The sequence below is a fragment of the Stegodyphus dumicola genome, chromosome 1 (genome assembly GCF_044657685.1).
Source record: "Stegodyphus dumicola isolate Sdum_Otavi_A_Nest chromosome 1, ASM4465768v1".
Classification (NCBI taxonomy): domain Eukaryota; kingdom Metazoa; phylum Arthropoda; class Arachnida; order Araneae; family Eresidae; genus Stegodyphus; species Stegodyphus dumicola.
The window spans coordinates 254575041-254589099 of record NC_140768.1 but is presented as its reverse complement, the minus strand read 5'-3'; the positions used below and the strand labels follow the sequence as shown (position 1 = coordinate 254589099).

Below are 14059 nucleotides of genomic sequence, written 5' to 3'. Positions count from 1 at the left end.
ATCTAAACTTGACTTGTTCATGCTGCAAGTCGGGAAGTGCGTCAAATCTTCATTTTTAAGTTGGTTTTCCCAAAGAACTAGTTGACATTTGAATGCCTTAATTATGTTAAACATGTTCGTAATGATATGATCTTTTCCTTGTAACGATAAATTTAAATCGGTTAAGTGTTTGGTTATATCAACCAAGAAAGATAAATCTTGTATCCATATTGGATCGTAAAACAAACTTACGTTTTGATTTTTCGTTTTTAAAAACTGACATATTTCTTCTTTCAAATCCCAGAATTGTTTGAGAATCTTGTAGCAAGATAACCAACGTACCTCGGTATAGTAGGACAAACCCGAATATTCACTATCTAACTCACTTAAGAAAGCAGTGAAGTGACGCTGATTTAAACCTCGAGATCTTATAAAATTTATAACTTTTTTTATATATGACAAAACATTCTCCATATTTATTACTTTCGTGCATAGAACTTCTTGATGTATAATACAATGCATATGATGAATGTTTGAACCGTGAATTTCACTAAGTTTTTTTCTTAGTAATGCTACGAAGCCCTTGTTTTTCCCGGTCATTGATGGAGCGCACTTACTTAGCAGTAAACATTTCATTTTTGTCTTCGTCGATATGTTATTTTATTATTATATATTATTATTTGGCGATATATTGGCCGGGCCGCAAAAATATTTGTTATGGGCCATATGCGGCCCGCGGGCCGCGAGTTTGACATCCTTGCTCTAAAACAAGAGTCTGCTTTTTATACTTTATAGTTTTTCTATAAAATCTTCTGATATTTTCTCTTGAGCGTTTATAAATATTTGTGTAAGGGTCGCCTCTAACACACTGTAGAGTTCCTCACTTTGTAATTCTAAGTTAATGTTGGAAGTGAAGAATCTTAAGAACTGATAAGCGAATAATCGTTTAAGTTCGGTGACAAGAAACAACAAGATAGAAGGGTAACTAACCCTTTATTACTCCAATAAGACTGAACAAAACTCCGCCTGAGAGTGTACAAACAAAGCCCTCACTTGGGCTTGAACTTAAGGGACTAAGAATTAAACTAAAACTAAGATTAACTAAAGAAATATAGCCGAAGCTATCAAGACTCAAATCGAGTTGGCCCCTTAACGTATTTGACTATGAAGCTTAGCAAGGGCTTGAGTACGGCCGAGCGTAAAAACAGCTTTGAGAGAGAGTGTGGCCAAAAAGGCAGACGCGCCTAAATCAGAAACTCTGATTCTCTCTACCTCTGTAAGTAACTTCGTAGTTTAAATACCGCTCCTCCTCATTAAATATTCAGCAAGATTCCAAAACTACGTTCTGGCCGGAAGTAGTAAGTTGAAGTTAAGAATTTGACAGGAAAGGAACTTAAAATTTAACTGTTAATAAAATTAACATAAACAAAATCTGATCATAAAATTATTGTAGCAGTAAAATCCATAGCTCTAGAGCTGTGATGGCGAACCTATGGCACGCGTGCCACAGTCGGTACGCAGAGCCTTAGCTGGCGCGCAACTAAAATATTACTTCCTTTAATCAATAATCACAATAAAATGATACCATGTAATTTAGAAAAGTGTTTTAGTATGTGCTTGAACGTTTCACTTACTTACTTATCGCATAATGCCACTGGCACAGGGCCTAAGCCTAGATATAAGATTTTCATATATCGGCATAGAAATGATATGCATATTTATTGACCCAATTTAAGACGTTTCAGTAAACAACTGAAATATCACAGATCCATGATAATCATATTACTTGTTACAGCGTTTGTTGCATGGCAAAGAACACGCCAAAGTTGAAGCAGCTAATGTTTGTTAAACGAATTCAAATTGATTGCAGACTGCTGGTGAGTTTTAATACTTTCATTATTAAATAGATTCCAGTTTTCAGATCTAAGCATTTTGAGGTAACTTATGAATAATCTAATATAATATCTTAAGCGTAATGTACAAATATAATGTAAAAACATTCAGTTTTATAATATAACAAAACACGAAAGAGTATTAGGGAAGCCAAGCTCAGCCAAAATAAGCCCAACAAAGCCGAAAAGGAGCATATGAAATTTAAAGTTTAGCAAAGAGATCCCCGTGTTAGCGGTTACTGTTGTCCCCTGTTCATATTTGAATCTGCAGACTGTTGATTAGTGAAAATCCAGTTCCTTACTATTGGCTAATATTGTTACCTCTTTTTAGTGCATGATTGATTTATATTTAATACTTCATTTTTTAATTTTGCTCTTTTCTATACTCCAGGTCCTGAACCTTCACAAGTGACTCCAGCAAAAAAGACAAAATTAAGCATTGATAGTGGAAGATCTTGCAAGAGACCTGGACAGAATCATTTGGAGTTATTGAACACAATAGGAAAGCATTATGCATTCTGTGCGGGGAAAGTGTTGTGTGTGGAACATCTAGTGTCAGACAGCACTTTAATACCAACCATAAGATTGCGGCGGAATTTGATGAAGCTGAACGGAAGGTGTTTATTGGAGAGAAATTGAGGAATTACAATTACCAGAAAGTTGGTTTTTGGAATTATCTTTCTAAAACAAACCATTTCACAACGTCCACCTTTCAAATTTCACTGTGGCTAGCAAAACATGGTAAACCGCTCTCTGATGGGGATTTAATCTAAAAGGCCATGTTGTCTCTGAGTAATTCCCATTTTCATGACTTTCGAAATAAGGACAAAAATTAAACAATGCATGTTTAGGTTTAATTGGAGTGTTGGCACTTTGGTATAAATAAGTGGATTTTGGTTTAATTTTGGGCACGCGGCCACAAAAAGTTTCGCCACCACTGCTCTAGAGGTAGTGTAGTATCTGTGACTCGGAACTGACTATCACTTAAAAGTATGTTGCTTAATGAAAAGTACACACATAAAATGCCTATCAGAGAATTTTCACTTTTTACTCGTTGGAAGATGTATGACACGTTTCCCATTGCAAAAAAAATTAAACTGTGCCCCTTCCTTTTAAGTACCTTTTCTCTCTCTCTCTCTTTCTTTGTATGTATATATGTAATTAATTATATGTAAAATAAAAAATATGTAAATCAAAATTATAATTTAAACTAGCAATAGTCTCTTAATTCCTTTTTTCTGTTCTGAAAATTGTAATGCTTTTTCTGCAACGCGTAACGCTGATGACTTAGCTCATTCGGAACTTGAACTCAGAATATCGAGAACTGAAACTCTCCCTCTCTCTTATTAAGCAACTTTCACTGACACCTTTAACACACTTTTCTCTTGGTGAGCTTCCATGTTGGATAACGGCGCACTTTAGCTCCTAACTCTTTTCCCGTTAAGGCGCTCTTTTGCTCTGCTCTCTTCCTATCGTAACAGTACCAAAAATGCAGATGTCCTTGAATAAGCACAATTAGAGTGCCAACTAAATTGCGACTGCAAATATAAATTGAAATAAAAGATGAATCTGCCTAGATTCCCAAGTTTGCTCTTCATTACGGATTCAATATTCTACGTTCTGCGCAATCAATATTGCTGGGCCTTTTCCGTCACAGATTTGCAGACATAATTTATTGAACTTTCAAGAACATTCACATTTTTGATACTGTTGCAATAAGAAGAGAGCATCAGCGTTACACACTGCAGAAAAAGACGAGAGGGGAAATTAAGAGTCTATTGCTAGTTTAATTTATACTTCAAATAAATAAATAAGACATATTTATATAAATTAGACATATTTTGTCTTTCATACATGTAATAATTTCAAGAGCATGAAAGGCGAAGGCAAATTAAATCTTCAGTTTTATTGTCAGCAACATACTGCGACTACACACAAGTCGGCACATTAAATGTGCCTGTTCCAAAAAGCTTACATTTTGATAATTTTGTAGCAAAGAAGCAGAGCAAACAGACAGCAGTACAGCTAGGCCAAAGCGTGGAAAGCAAGGCGTAATGTTCAGGCTGAAATCTTAAGTCAGACTGAGTTAGTTTTGGTTCTCAAAGCATTTTGATTGGATAGTTACTATTCCTGTAAAATTACTATTGGCTGGTTGAGTTTTGGTTTCATTTGTATCATCAGAATTACGTAAGAATCATATGACATAGATTAGTCTCGAAACGACGCAGTGCAGAGAGGGCTTGCTATTTTTAGAATTGGGAAGGGAAATTTACGTTGCTAATTTAATTTTTTATATATTCTTCATTTTTCTTACACATATATATATGTAAATTTACAAATACATGTGTGTATAGTAACATAAAATATAAAATACTTCATAAATATGTAAACTTATGAGCGGTAAATACTGCCGTTTAATAAATAAACCAAATTCAACTGAAATTAAAATAATTATCTTCATATAGTAATAACAGTAAAGAGAGTGATGAATAAGAAGCTAATTAATTCCCATTTTCTTTCCAAAGGGATGTAATTAGAGCAAAGGGTAGCAATTAGAAAATCCTCCCGATTCCTAATATAGAAAATATACGAATTACTAATATAGAAAATATAATAAAAAAGTAAAATTAAGAAAATTACTAATATAGAAAATATATGCAAGGAACAAGAAATCCATAATATAAATTTAGAAACAATATAAAATATGATTTTAGGTGTGGATTCAATCTAAGCTTTCGCATACTGCCAATGCACTCGAATATTGTTCATAAAAATGGTTGCTCATAGTATTGACTGATGCAGATAGAATCTCCACCAAGACGTGTTCATTAAGTATACATGGAACGTTAGAAATATTTGCTCAATGATCTTCTGAACTCGAACCATATACATCGCTTAATTAAAATGCAGTGCCTTTTATAAGATTTCTACCCGCTTTGTGAAATAAGAAATGATTAAAACACCAATTTCATTAATCAATTCTTTTTTTTTCCTTTATCAAGCGAATTAAAAAAGATTATTCTATATATTGCTAACATAAAGAAGAATTATATTGCATAGTTTTGTTGCAATTTCTGAATGCAGTCTTTCAAACGTGATATATGTGCAGGGTAGTTTACATCCAAAGACAGGTTTATGATGTTATCCTACGAGTATTTTCCCCGCCAGTTTTTTTCCCTTCAAAATTAGCACTTTCTCATTTGGTTTTGTATTTCCCAGTTATGTACCCCTCTCTTACCGCCTTCCCACCTTTCAAACCTCTGGCTAAAAATTCCGAAGTTCATTCTCCTCCCCTTGCCTGTAATAAAAAGTAATTAACTCCTAGGAACTCGGCTTTATTTATAATACACACTTCCTCAGATCTGCATTTTTTTATTATTACTCTCCTTCTCCCTATAGTGTTGAATCTCCCAGCATCCTCTTCCCAAAGATGCGTTAGAAGACTGACCCTCCATCCACTAGGTGGCGCTCGTCATCGCAGAGGCGCACAGTATTGTATAATAAACCGCAGACTATTACGACGATACCATCAGATTTGTCTGTCACTATAAATCAGGTTTCAATTTCAAGAGAAGGACCCACGCGCATTTTCATAAATCAAGAACTGCGAGGGGGGCAGAGGAATGGAGAGATAGATCGACAGATAGAGAGAAAGGGAAAGAGAAAAGATAGGGTGAAAACTTCAAAAGGGGGGTGACTAGAGGTAGACAGAGCAAGGTAAATCATGCTTCAGGACGAGCTCATTTCGACAGCCATCAAAGGCGGCCATAGCCTCAATAGGGACGGTTTACAAATTAACATTTTAAAGTAACATACAATAAACATTGTATTCACAAAATATCTGAATATATGTTCACTTCGCTCATAACTGAGAAAACTTACCTCAGCAATTACGAAATCCCGATCGTAAACATAATATATTCCCTATAAATGGTTTTAATATAGTATATATATATATATAATGATGCAAAATTATGGATTAAAATAATGGAAACTTCATTTCTAATCAATGTGGAAGATTAGCCTATGATTTTAAAAATTAAATACCAGTTATTTAATATATATCATAGCTTATATTACACGTATCCCACCTTCCCTAGAAAAGCGATCAGTTGAAGTTTCTCACGAGCTTATAAAAACTTTAAGCTGAGATATTTGCACCAAGATTAAACTTACACAGTTTCATAGAAAAGACACAAGAATTTTCAGTTTTCTTCAGCCAAAACAAAAGTCAGTTTTCGAAATACTTATTTTCAAAACAGGATAATTGGTCATATTGCAACGATATGAACTAATCATTTGGAGTTTTGGCGTATTTACACGATATTATAAAATGGAAGCTGCTTATAGACTTCTCAAAGGCAAGGAGTTTTTGTACGAGGGGTTTTTAGCAGTTTAAAATTTTACATGGTATCAGGAAAAATAAGTTATCCAAATTATTGGATTACGGAACGAGATGGAGAATTGTCTGTAGATTGGAGACATATTTGAGTGCCAAATTCAGGTAGCTACAGAACTAAATGTAACACCCAGTGTCATCTGCAAGTTGTAAAAATAGTTTCAGATGACTTGAATCATTTCAAGAAGACCTGGACAAGGACGACCAAGATCCACAAAGCACTTCTAGCACGGCGATACAAGACTGATATAGCTTGACAGCTCTCCCGTAAACTCTATGCTGCCACTGGAACCCGAGTTTCATGGTCTATAGTTGCCCGAACGATTTATGAGATAGGATTGTATTCAAGAAGATCCTCTGTTTCCGTCCCTCTCACTGCAACAAACAAGACAGCGCGTTTAGTATAGTGCAGACAATATGCGCCTTTGCTCAGACTTCAGTTGAACACTGTGTTTTTTACAGGTGTGTCAAGATTCAGCCTGGACACTGATGCGTACCTGTACATGGAGAGAGCCTGGAACACTATACCATCTCTCCTCATCAGGAAATACGATCATTACCGTGGTGGAGCTGTAACGTTTTGGGATGTTGGACGACCGCCGTTCACGTGTTTAGCAAAGGCTCCCTGACTGCTATGAAGTATATAGAGGAGCTTTTAGAGCCTTATATTCTGGTCCTAGGTTCCTGTTAATGAACGACAACGCTCGTCTACATAGGGCTCAGCTGGTCAACGCGTACCTGGAAAGTGACGATATTCTCCGCCTGAATTAGCAAGGTCTCCAGACCTTAACCGTACAGAGTATGTCTGAGACATTTTTGAGAAAGCAGATTTATATTACCATGATCACTCGAGGACCAACTCGGATTTGAAAATTACCTTGCTGCAGCAGTGGAATCGAATGCCACAGTGACTCCTCACTTGCCTCCTGTCCAGCAAGGCTGCGTAGCCTGTCTGGCTGTCATTCCAGACAGTTCGGTATAATGCGTAAATTCTTTTGATTTTGCCCACGAGTGTATTACATTAATATTTCTGGCTTAAAATGGCAATGTAGAGATTACTGAAATTTTAAGGGGCCAAGAAAATGTCAAAAATTAAATATAGCCTCGCTGGAACCAGAACCACTGATTTTCCAATATGCTAGCTGTACATGCAAACATATTGGACAGCACGTAGACAAATGCGATCATTCCTCATGACCCCAATGATTTAAAATGCAGCTGCTGAATTAAATGAAATATTAATGTAATACACTCGTGGGCAAAATCAAAAGAATTTACGCATTATACCGAACTGTCTGGAATGACAGCCAGACAGGCTACGCAGCCTTGCTGGACAGGAGGCAAGTGAGGAGTCACTGTGGCATTCGATTCCACTGCTGCAGCAAGGTAATTTTCAAATCCGAGTTGGTCCTCGAGTGATCATGGTAATATAAATCTGCTTTCTCAAAAATGTCTCAGACATACTCTGTACGGTTAAGGTCAGGAGACCTTGCTAATTCAGGCGGAGAATATCGTCACTTTCCAGGTACGCGTTGACCAGCTGAGCCCTATGTAGACGAGCGTTGTCGTTCATTAACAGGAACCTAGGACCAGAATATAAGGCTCTAAAAGCTCCTCTATATACTTCATAGCAGTCAGGGAGCCTTTGCTAAACACGTGAACGGCGGTCGTCCAACATCCCAAAACGTTACAACGTTTTCGGTACGGAAAGTGATTCTAATTGCCATGCCGAAAGGCCTGGGTTAGAATACCGGAAAGGGCTTGGACGTAAATTGTCCGTCTCCTTCTCAGGAGGCAAAGGCGGCCCACCTATTAAGTGCTTCCATAATAAAGAGACCACCACCTTCTAGCCTTACTAGCGGCCAGCGCCTATAAACGGCTACAGCCAGCCAGTTGGGGGGAGACATTCATTACTCCTCACAAAATGTACTCATATCCTCTTCACACGAAAGTATATTTAATTAGTAAAAATTTTGAGAAGGCAATGAGTATAGATGGAAAAGATTTTTCATTCCTCATAATTACTGTAATCAAATTTAAAGAAGTCTCTACTGTTAGTCCACAATTTAGAGGATGAAAGAATGATACAGAATTTCAAGGTGTATTAAATAAGCTGACCCTGATGCATGGAAGATATTTAAAAAGATGATGAAAAACTTCTTAAATGGGCAAAAGGGCAAGAATTAGAGACCAAATGGCCAAAAGGGCAAAAATTAGAGATAATTATACATTTAGAGAGCTTCTATAAAGCATAAAATACTGACATGGAACTTACCTTTCAAAATCCCATTTCCAGACTCTGACGTTTTATAAGAAAACTTAAAAGCCTTAATCAAAAGCCTGAATGCTGTAGCTTTCAGGATAAAAGAAGAGTGATACAACTTTAGAAACGAGAATGGAACCATAAAATGTTATTCGAATATAGTGGATCCTAAAAAGGTATTCATATCGAAGAAAATTGACAGAATTAAGATAATTATCACTATCTGTGACATGGTAAAATTTTAGAGTCATTACAATGCCTTCCCCCGGGACTCGAACCATGGGCCTCTCGAATACGCGCGGAGCGTCCTGACCACTACACTACGAAGGCATGCTAAGAAGGCGGGAGAAATACCTTATATACTCCCCCTTTTAAAGGACGACTGGGAATTAGGGGACCCAATCGCCAATAAGGAGAATCATCCATCCACCACCTTTTTTTAGCTCGAGCGCCACTGCAGAGACATTAGGTTATTTCGAAAGCAGAAGAGATGAAAAATGAGCAACGCCTTCGCCGGGACTCAGACCACGGGCATCTCAAATACGCGTCGAGCGTGCTGACCATTACAGAACGAAGGCATGCTATAAGAAGGCCCGAGAAATACCTTATAAAATAACCACAACATGTCAGTAAAACCAAAACGTTTATTATGCAAAAATAATTCCCGAAGTTAAAATTTGATAGTTAGAAAAATTAGTATGTATACGGTATTTTATGTTTCTGAAATAAAAATTATGTTCAATTTAGTTGTTCAGTATAATTAGTGATTTTCAAAATGCATCAGAAATATACCCACCCTAAATTATTGCTTTCTGAATTCAAACTTTTTATCTGATATCCGACGACTGCACTCAAATTGCTATTGTGATCACTTTGCCTTCTCAATTATGTCAGATAATTATCAGGCACTAGTGTAGCTCGTCACGCTATTATCTATTCTAGTTTATGCAGTAAGGTTTTTCCCCTCCTCCTGTTAATAAAATGTTAAGATAAGCAATGTCCAGTCGCATGCAGACCTCATTGCTGGTTTGATAACTGATGAGATATTTTAGCGTTAGTGAGGTTTTTACTTTCGTATCAGATAGTCTAATGCAGCTATCTCGCATGCATCAGTTTCAAACCATGCAGCCATGTGCTTTCTCCCAAGCACTCATGTAAGCTTCTATTGAATTGACATTGTTGAATCAGAGATAAATGATGGAATATCCCTTGGCAAGACCTTCTTTGCTAAGCTGACACTAATAATCCTTTTTCTTTTTGGAATCACTTAATATAATAATATGGCTGACAGCTATAATACCTCACAACCTGACGTTTAGCCGGAAACAGCACTTATTATTCATTTAGCGTAATCAGAAAGCAACCAAAGCATTGTGCTGTAACAGCTTATAGAAGACATTACATCTCTTCAATTTATCCATTGCTTATCGTCAGTCTCCTTTCCCATCAAGAAACTCTCGCTCCCCAAATGAAATCAAAACATTGTTTGTCGCAGTACACTTTCACAGCCGCAGTCAAATTAATGATTTATTCATAGATGTGCATCAGCATTTTAGACGAATGCAAAAATAATTTCAAGAGGTAAATATGCTTAAAAGCCAGAGATACAAGAAGTCTTTTGTACTGTTGCGTGCGTTCGGATTCGTAGCTGATTGAATGCACACAGGTCTGATGATAGGTTAGTAAAATTTATTTTTATCAAATAAAACACTTCAAAGTTCTAGAATTTTTCCTAGAAATTCTCGTGCAGGTATCCACAGTATAGCAGAGTACAATCAGAAGTAATCGCAGAGTACGCAATGCAGTACAATCGCAGAGTACGCAATGCAAAGCGCATCTAAAGAGAAAGCTAACCCGGATATATCTCCGATCTTAGGCTAAACAAACAACTCACATCAATAGCAACTAACTAACTAAGATCAGATACTCTCTCTCAGACCTTATATAGTTTTCAACAGGCCGCCAGGATAGTTCTAGTACTTTCTGCATCTCGAAATTACTGGAAAGCAATATGACGGTCGAATTACGGTTATAGCTAACACAGTGGTAATTACATTTATTCAATTACAAAACTTGACCGGTGATACAGGGACCAGGCAAAAATATCACCAAATGGTAGCCCCATTTGGCGACTTTTCGCGATTTACTGACAAATTTGGCAACAAAATAAGTCGCCAAGCCGTTTTTAGCTTGCGATATCTCTCCAAATTACCGAGATACCCATTTTCTCGATGTTAAATGGACCTGCTCCTGTATTTTTACTTTCCGGCATAACTCATCTCCTTTAGATTTTTCTTTTATTATATTACACAGAAAAATAAAAAAATTCGTGTATTCATTGCGCTAAAATCATCTATGTACAAAATTCGTAACAGTACTCAATACCCAATGGTACTATTTCACATTATTCACTTAAATATATAAATAATTAAAGTAGCATAAATATGCAAAAACAATCATGCTTGCAATGGTTAGACAGTTGATACTCTTTTTAGTAGCTCCTTAGGCAGGTTCTACCAAAAAATAACGATTCAAAACTTTTGATCTCTTGCATCTAATTCAGTTGTCATTTAGAACGAGAGTCGATTGTAACATTTTGACTAAAATTTAATAAAATCTCAATGTGCTCTCGTCATTTAGCACTTAAAACATCTTTCTTCTTAAAGTTGATAGCTTATAACATATTCCATCTGATATCTAAATAAGGTGTCATAGTATTTATTTGCTATTAAACGAGGCTAGAGAGATTCTACTCACGTAACTAATGGAAGATATTCGACTCCACCTCATGTTATTCCGAAATGAGATAAACTTAAATTTTGGCTCTTACATCTAGCAGTTAAACATCCTTCCCACGTGAATTCACAAAACATGTACATAAAGAAAAGACAAATGAAAGCCAATTCAAAAATAAACTAATTTGATACATCTCGCATTTAATCTTATCAGTTTCAAAAGTGCTTTACTGTGTTGTCTGTAAATAATAATTTTTCATTTTAAAGCTACATAGGTATATGTATATGTTAATAATACGTAAGACGTGATGAATTTTTAAATTCATTAATATCTTTGATTAAAAGAAGCATCAATATAATACATCATTTCAAGATTAAATAAAAACTATGCAAAGAAGATATAACTTTTTTACCCCAGCAAAGGGAAGCATCCCTAGTTTATATTCTTGATAAGACGCAATAACTGTCTATATGATCATCAAACACTTTTTTTTCTAGCTCAAAGGGGCATTAACCCAAAATGGCTATCAGTCTCGAAACGGAATTTTAAGTCGAATGACTATAAAGGCTGTATCTCTTTTCAGATTGTTGCCACCAAATATTATCTCTCTGTATTATATTTAAAGAAGTTGAACAACAAAGAATCTGCTTGAATGTATGTATGTTCCTCGCATTTTGAAAATACAACGATACCTAGAACCATCAAATTTTGAATAACGAAGTCCTCCCCTCGAATATGGGCACATATAAACCCGAATCTTGGATTTCGAATTTGTTTTATTATCTATTTAATATTTATTTAACGAATTTTTGATTAAGGACCTCAAAAGATTTCAAAACGAGCAGCGGCAGCATACTATCCGGAATAAAATATTTTTATCTCCAGCGCGGGAGACTGTCTATCGGAAATTCTAAAGATATCTTGTTTTTAAATATTTTTAGCCCAAATGCGTTAGCTCAAATGCTCGAGAAACGTGTATGTATGCGTAAATGAAAACAAAATGCTCCTCTGTGCGTAATATAAAATCTGAATGCTTTCAGATTTTTTTTTCTCCCAATGGCAGGCACAATTGGTCATAGACGTTGGCCACTACTAAGGCCGGAAACGGTGGTCAATTTATTATGGAGAGACAATTTTAAATTCACGCCTTTTTGAGGATTCGAACCCGAGTCCTTAGATACGGCACTCAGTTTCACGAACACTTTCCCGTCTGGCCGGCTCAATTAATAATAAATTATGCTAAAATTATCATTTACTACTACTGCAAATGATTTAAATAATGCTAAAATCATCAGTTACTCTTATATTTCGCAAAAGCAATGGCAAGAATACGTATTGCTTAGTAAGGATAGATTTTTGGCTGACAATAATGTAAAATTATTAATGTTATGAAAATTGCATACTATATTGAATCAAAATGCTCCTTCCGTTATGTAATCGACATTTCATTATATATCTTCAGCACGCAGGTTTTATTCAGGAAATTTGGTTCACCAAAACAAATGACTTTTGGTTTAACAAATTATATTTTTTTATCTTTCATATAAGCACTCTAATGTTTATTTTTGTAATTAAATGAGAAATTATTTCTTCGATGAATTTTTAGAAAAATTATTTCTGATATTATTTATATTCTAATACGTTTTGCTTCAAGTTAAAACGTTCTACCCTTTCTTTTACTGCTATATTACATCCACTCTAACATATCACTACCCTATACAAATCCTTAAATAATGATTTGTATATACTGGTATATATTTTGATTTGTTCAGTTAATGAATGAGATAAATGGCTATTATCTCTATGTAGTTTAAAAGCAGCAACGAGATAATGACTAATTTAGGTTGCATTTTGAATCAGAAGCGCTGATTCAGAATGCAGTCTGAATGGAAGCTATTGCTTTGTTTTCAGAAGTTAAAAGAGAAAATATTAAGCATCTTTCAAGGGTTACTAAAAGTGACTTTGGATTAGCTGCTGCATTAAGCTCTTAACCAGAAAAAAAAAGTTTCATTATATTGTCTGAATTAATTTCTCTCTTCAAATACGTTTCTAAATATTTTTTTGTTTGTTTTATCAAATTAAATAAATAAATTACATCTTTCCTTCCTTGCTGTCAAGCCTCCCGAGAGGAGTTTTGGCCTGTGGTCCCCACGGCGCACAGTTACACTATACATTTTCAAATATACGTGTTTTCTCCGGGAAAACCGGAGCCACCGAGACGACAGTCAACATTGCTAACCGCTTATACCAATCTAGGAAGCATTGAAAAATTTTTACATTTGATATCGTCCGAATATTATTTGCCTTCATCCCATACACATTCTTAGAGTTTAATCCTGAAGTTCCAATTAGCTATCCTTATCAATTCCTGTTCGATAGTTACCTTATAACGTGTTTCTCCCACTTCCCTAGCGTGCCTTCGTGGTGTAACGGTAGCACGCTGGGCCGGCATTCCAGAGGCCCGTGGTTCGATTCCCGGCGAAGGCGGTTGCATATTTTTCATCTTTAATACTTCCAAAAATATACCTAATGTCTCTACAAGTGGCGCCCGAACTAAAAGGGTTGTGGATGATGATTCTCCGCACCCAGGATTTGGCAAATAGGTTCCCTAAAACCCTAGTCGCCCTTTAAGAAGGGGAGTACATAAGGTATTTCTCCCACTTCCCTAGCGTGCCTTCGTGGTGTAACGATAGCACGTTGGGCCGGTATTCCAGAGGTTCGTGGTTCGATTCCCGGCGAAGGCGGTTGCATATTTTTCATCTTTTCTGCTTCCAATTAACCTAATGACTC

At 36.0% G+C, this 14059-nt stretch overlaps 1 non-coding gene across 1 annotated transcript; it reads left to right on the top strand.

The window, feature by feature from the left end:
- Positions 1-13684: 13684 nt before the first annotated feature.
- TRNAA-GGC (transfer RNA alanine (anticodon GGC)) lies at positions 13685-13756 on the top strand. Its single transcript has one exon. It is a non-coding gene; the product is annotated as a tRNA-Ala (tRNA).
- The last annotated feature ends 303 nt before the right edge of the window (positions 13757-14059 follow it).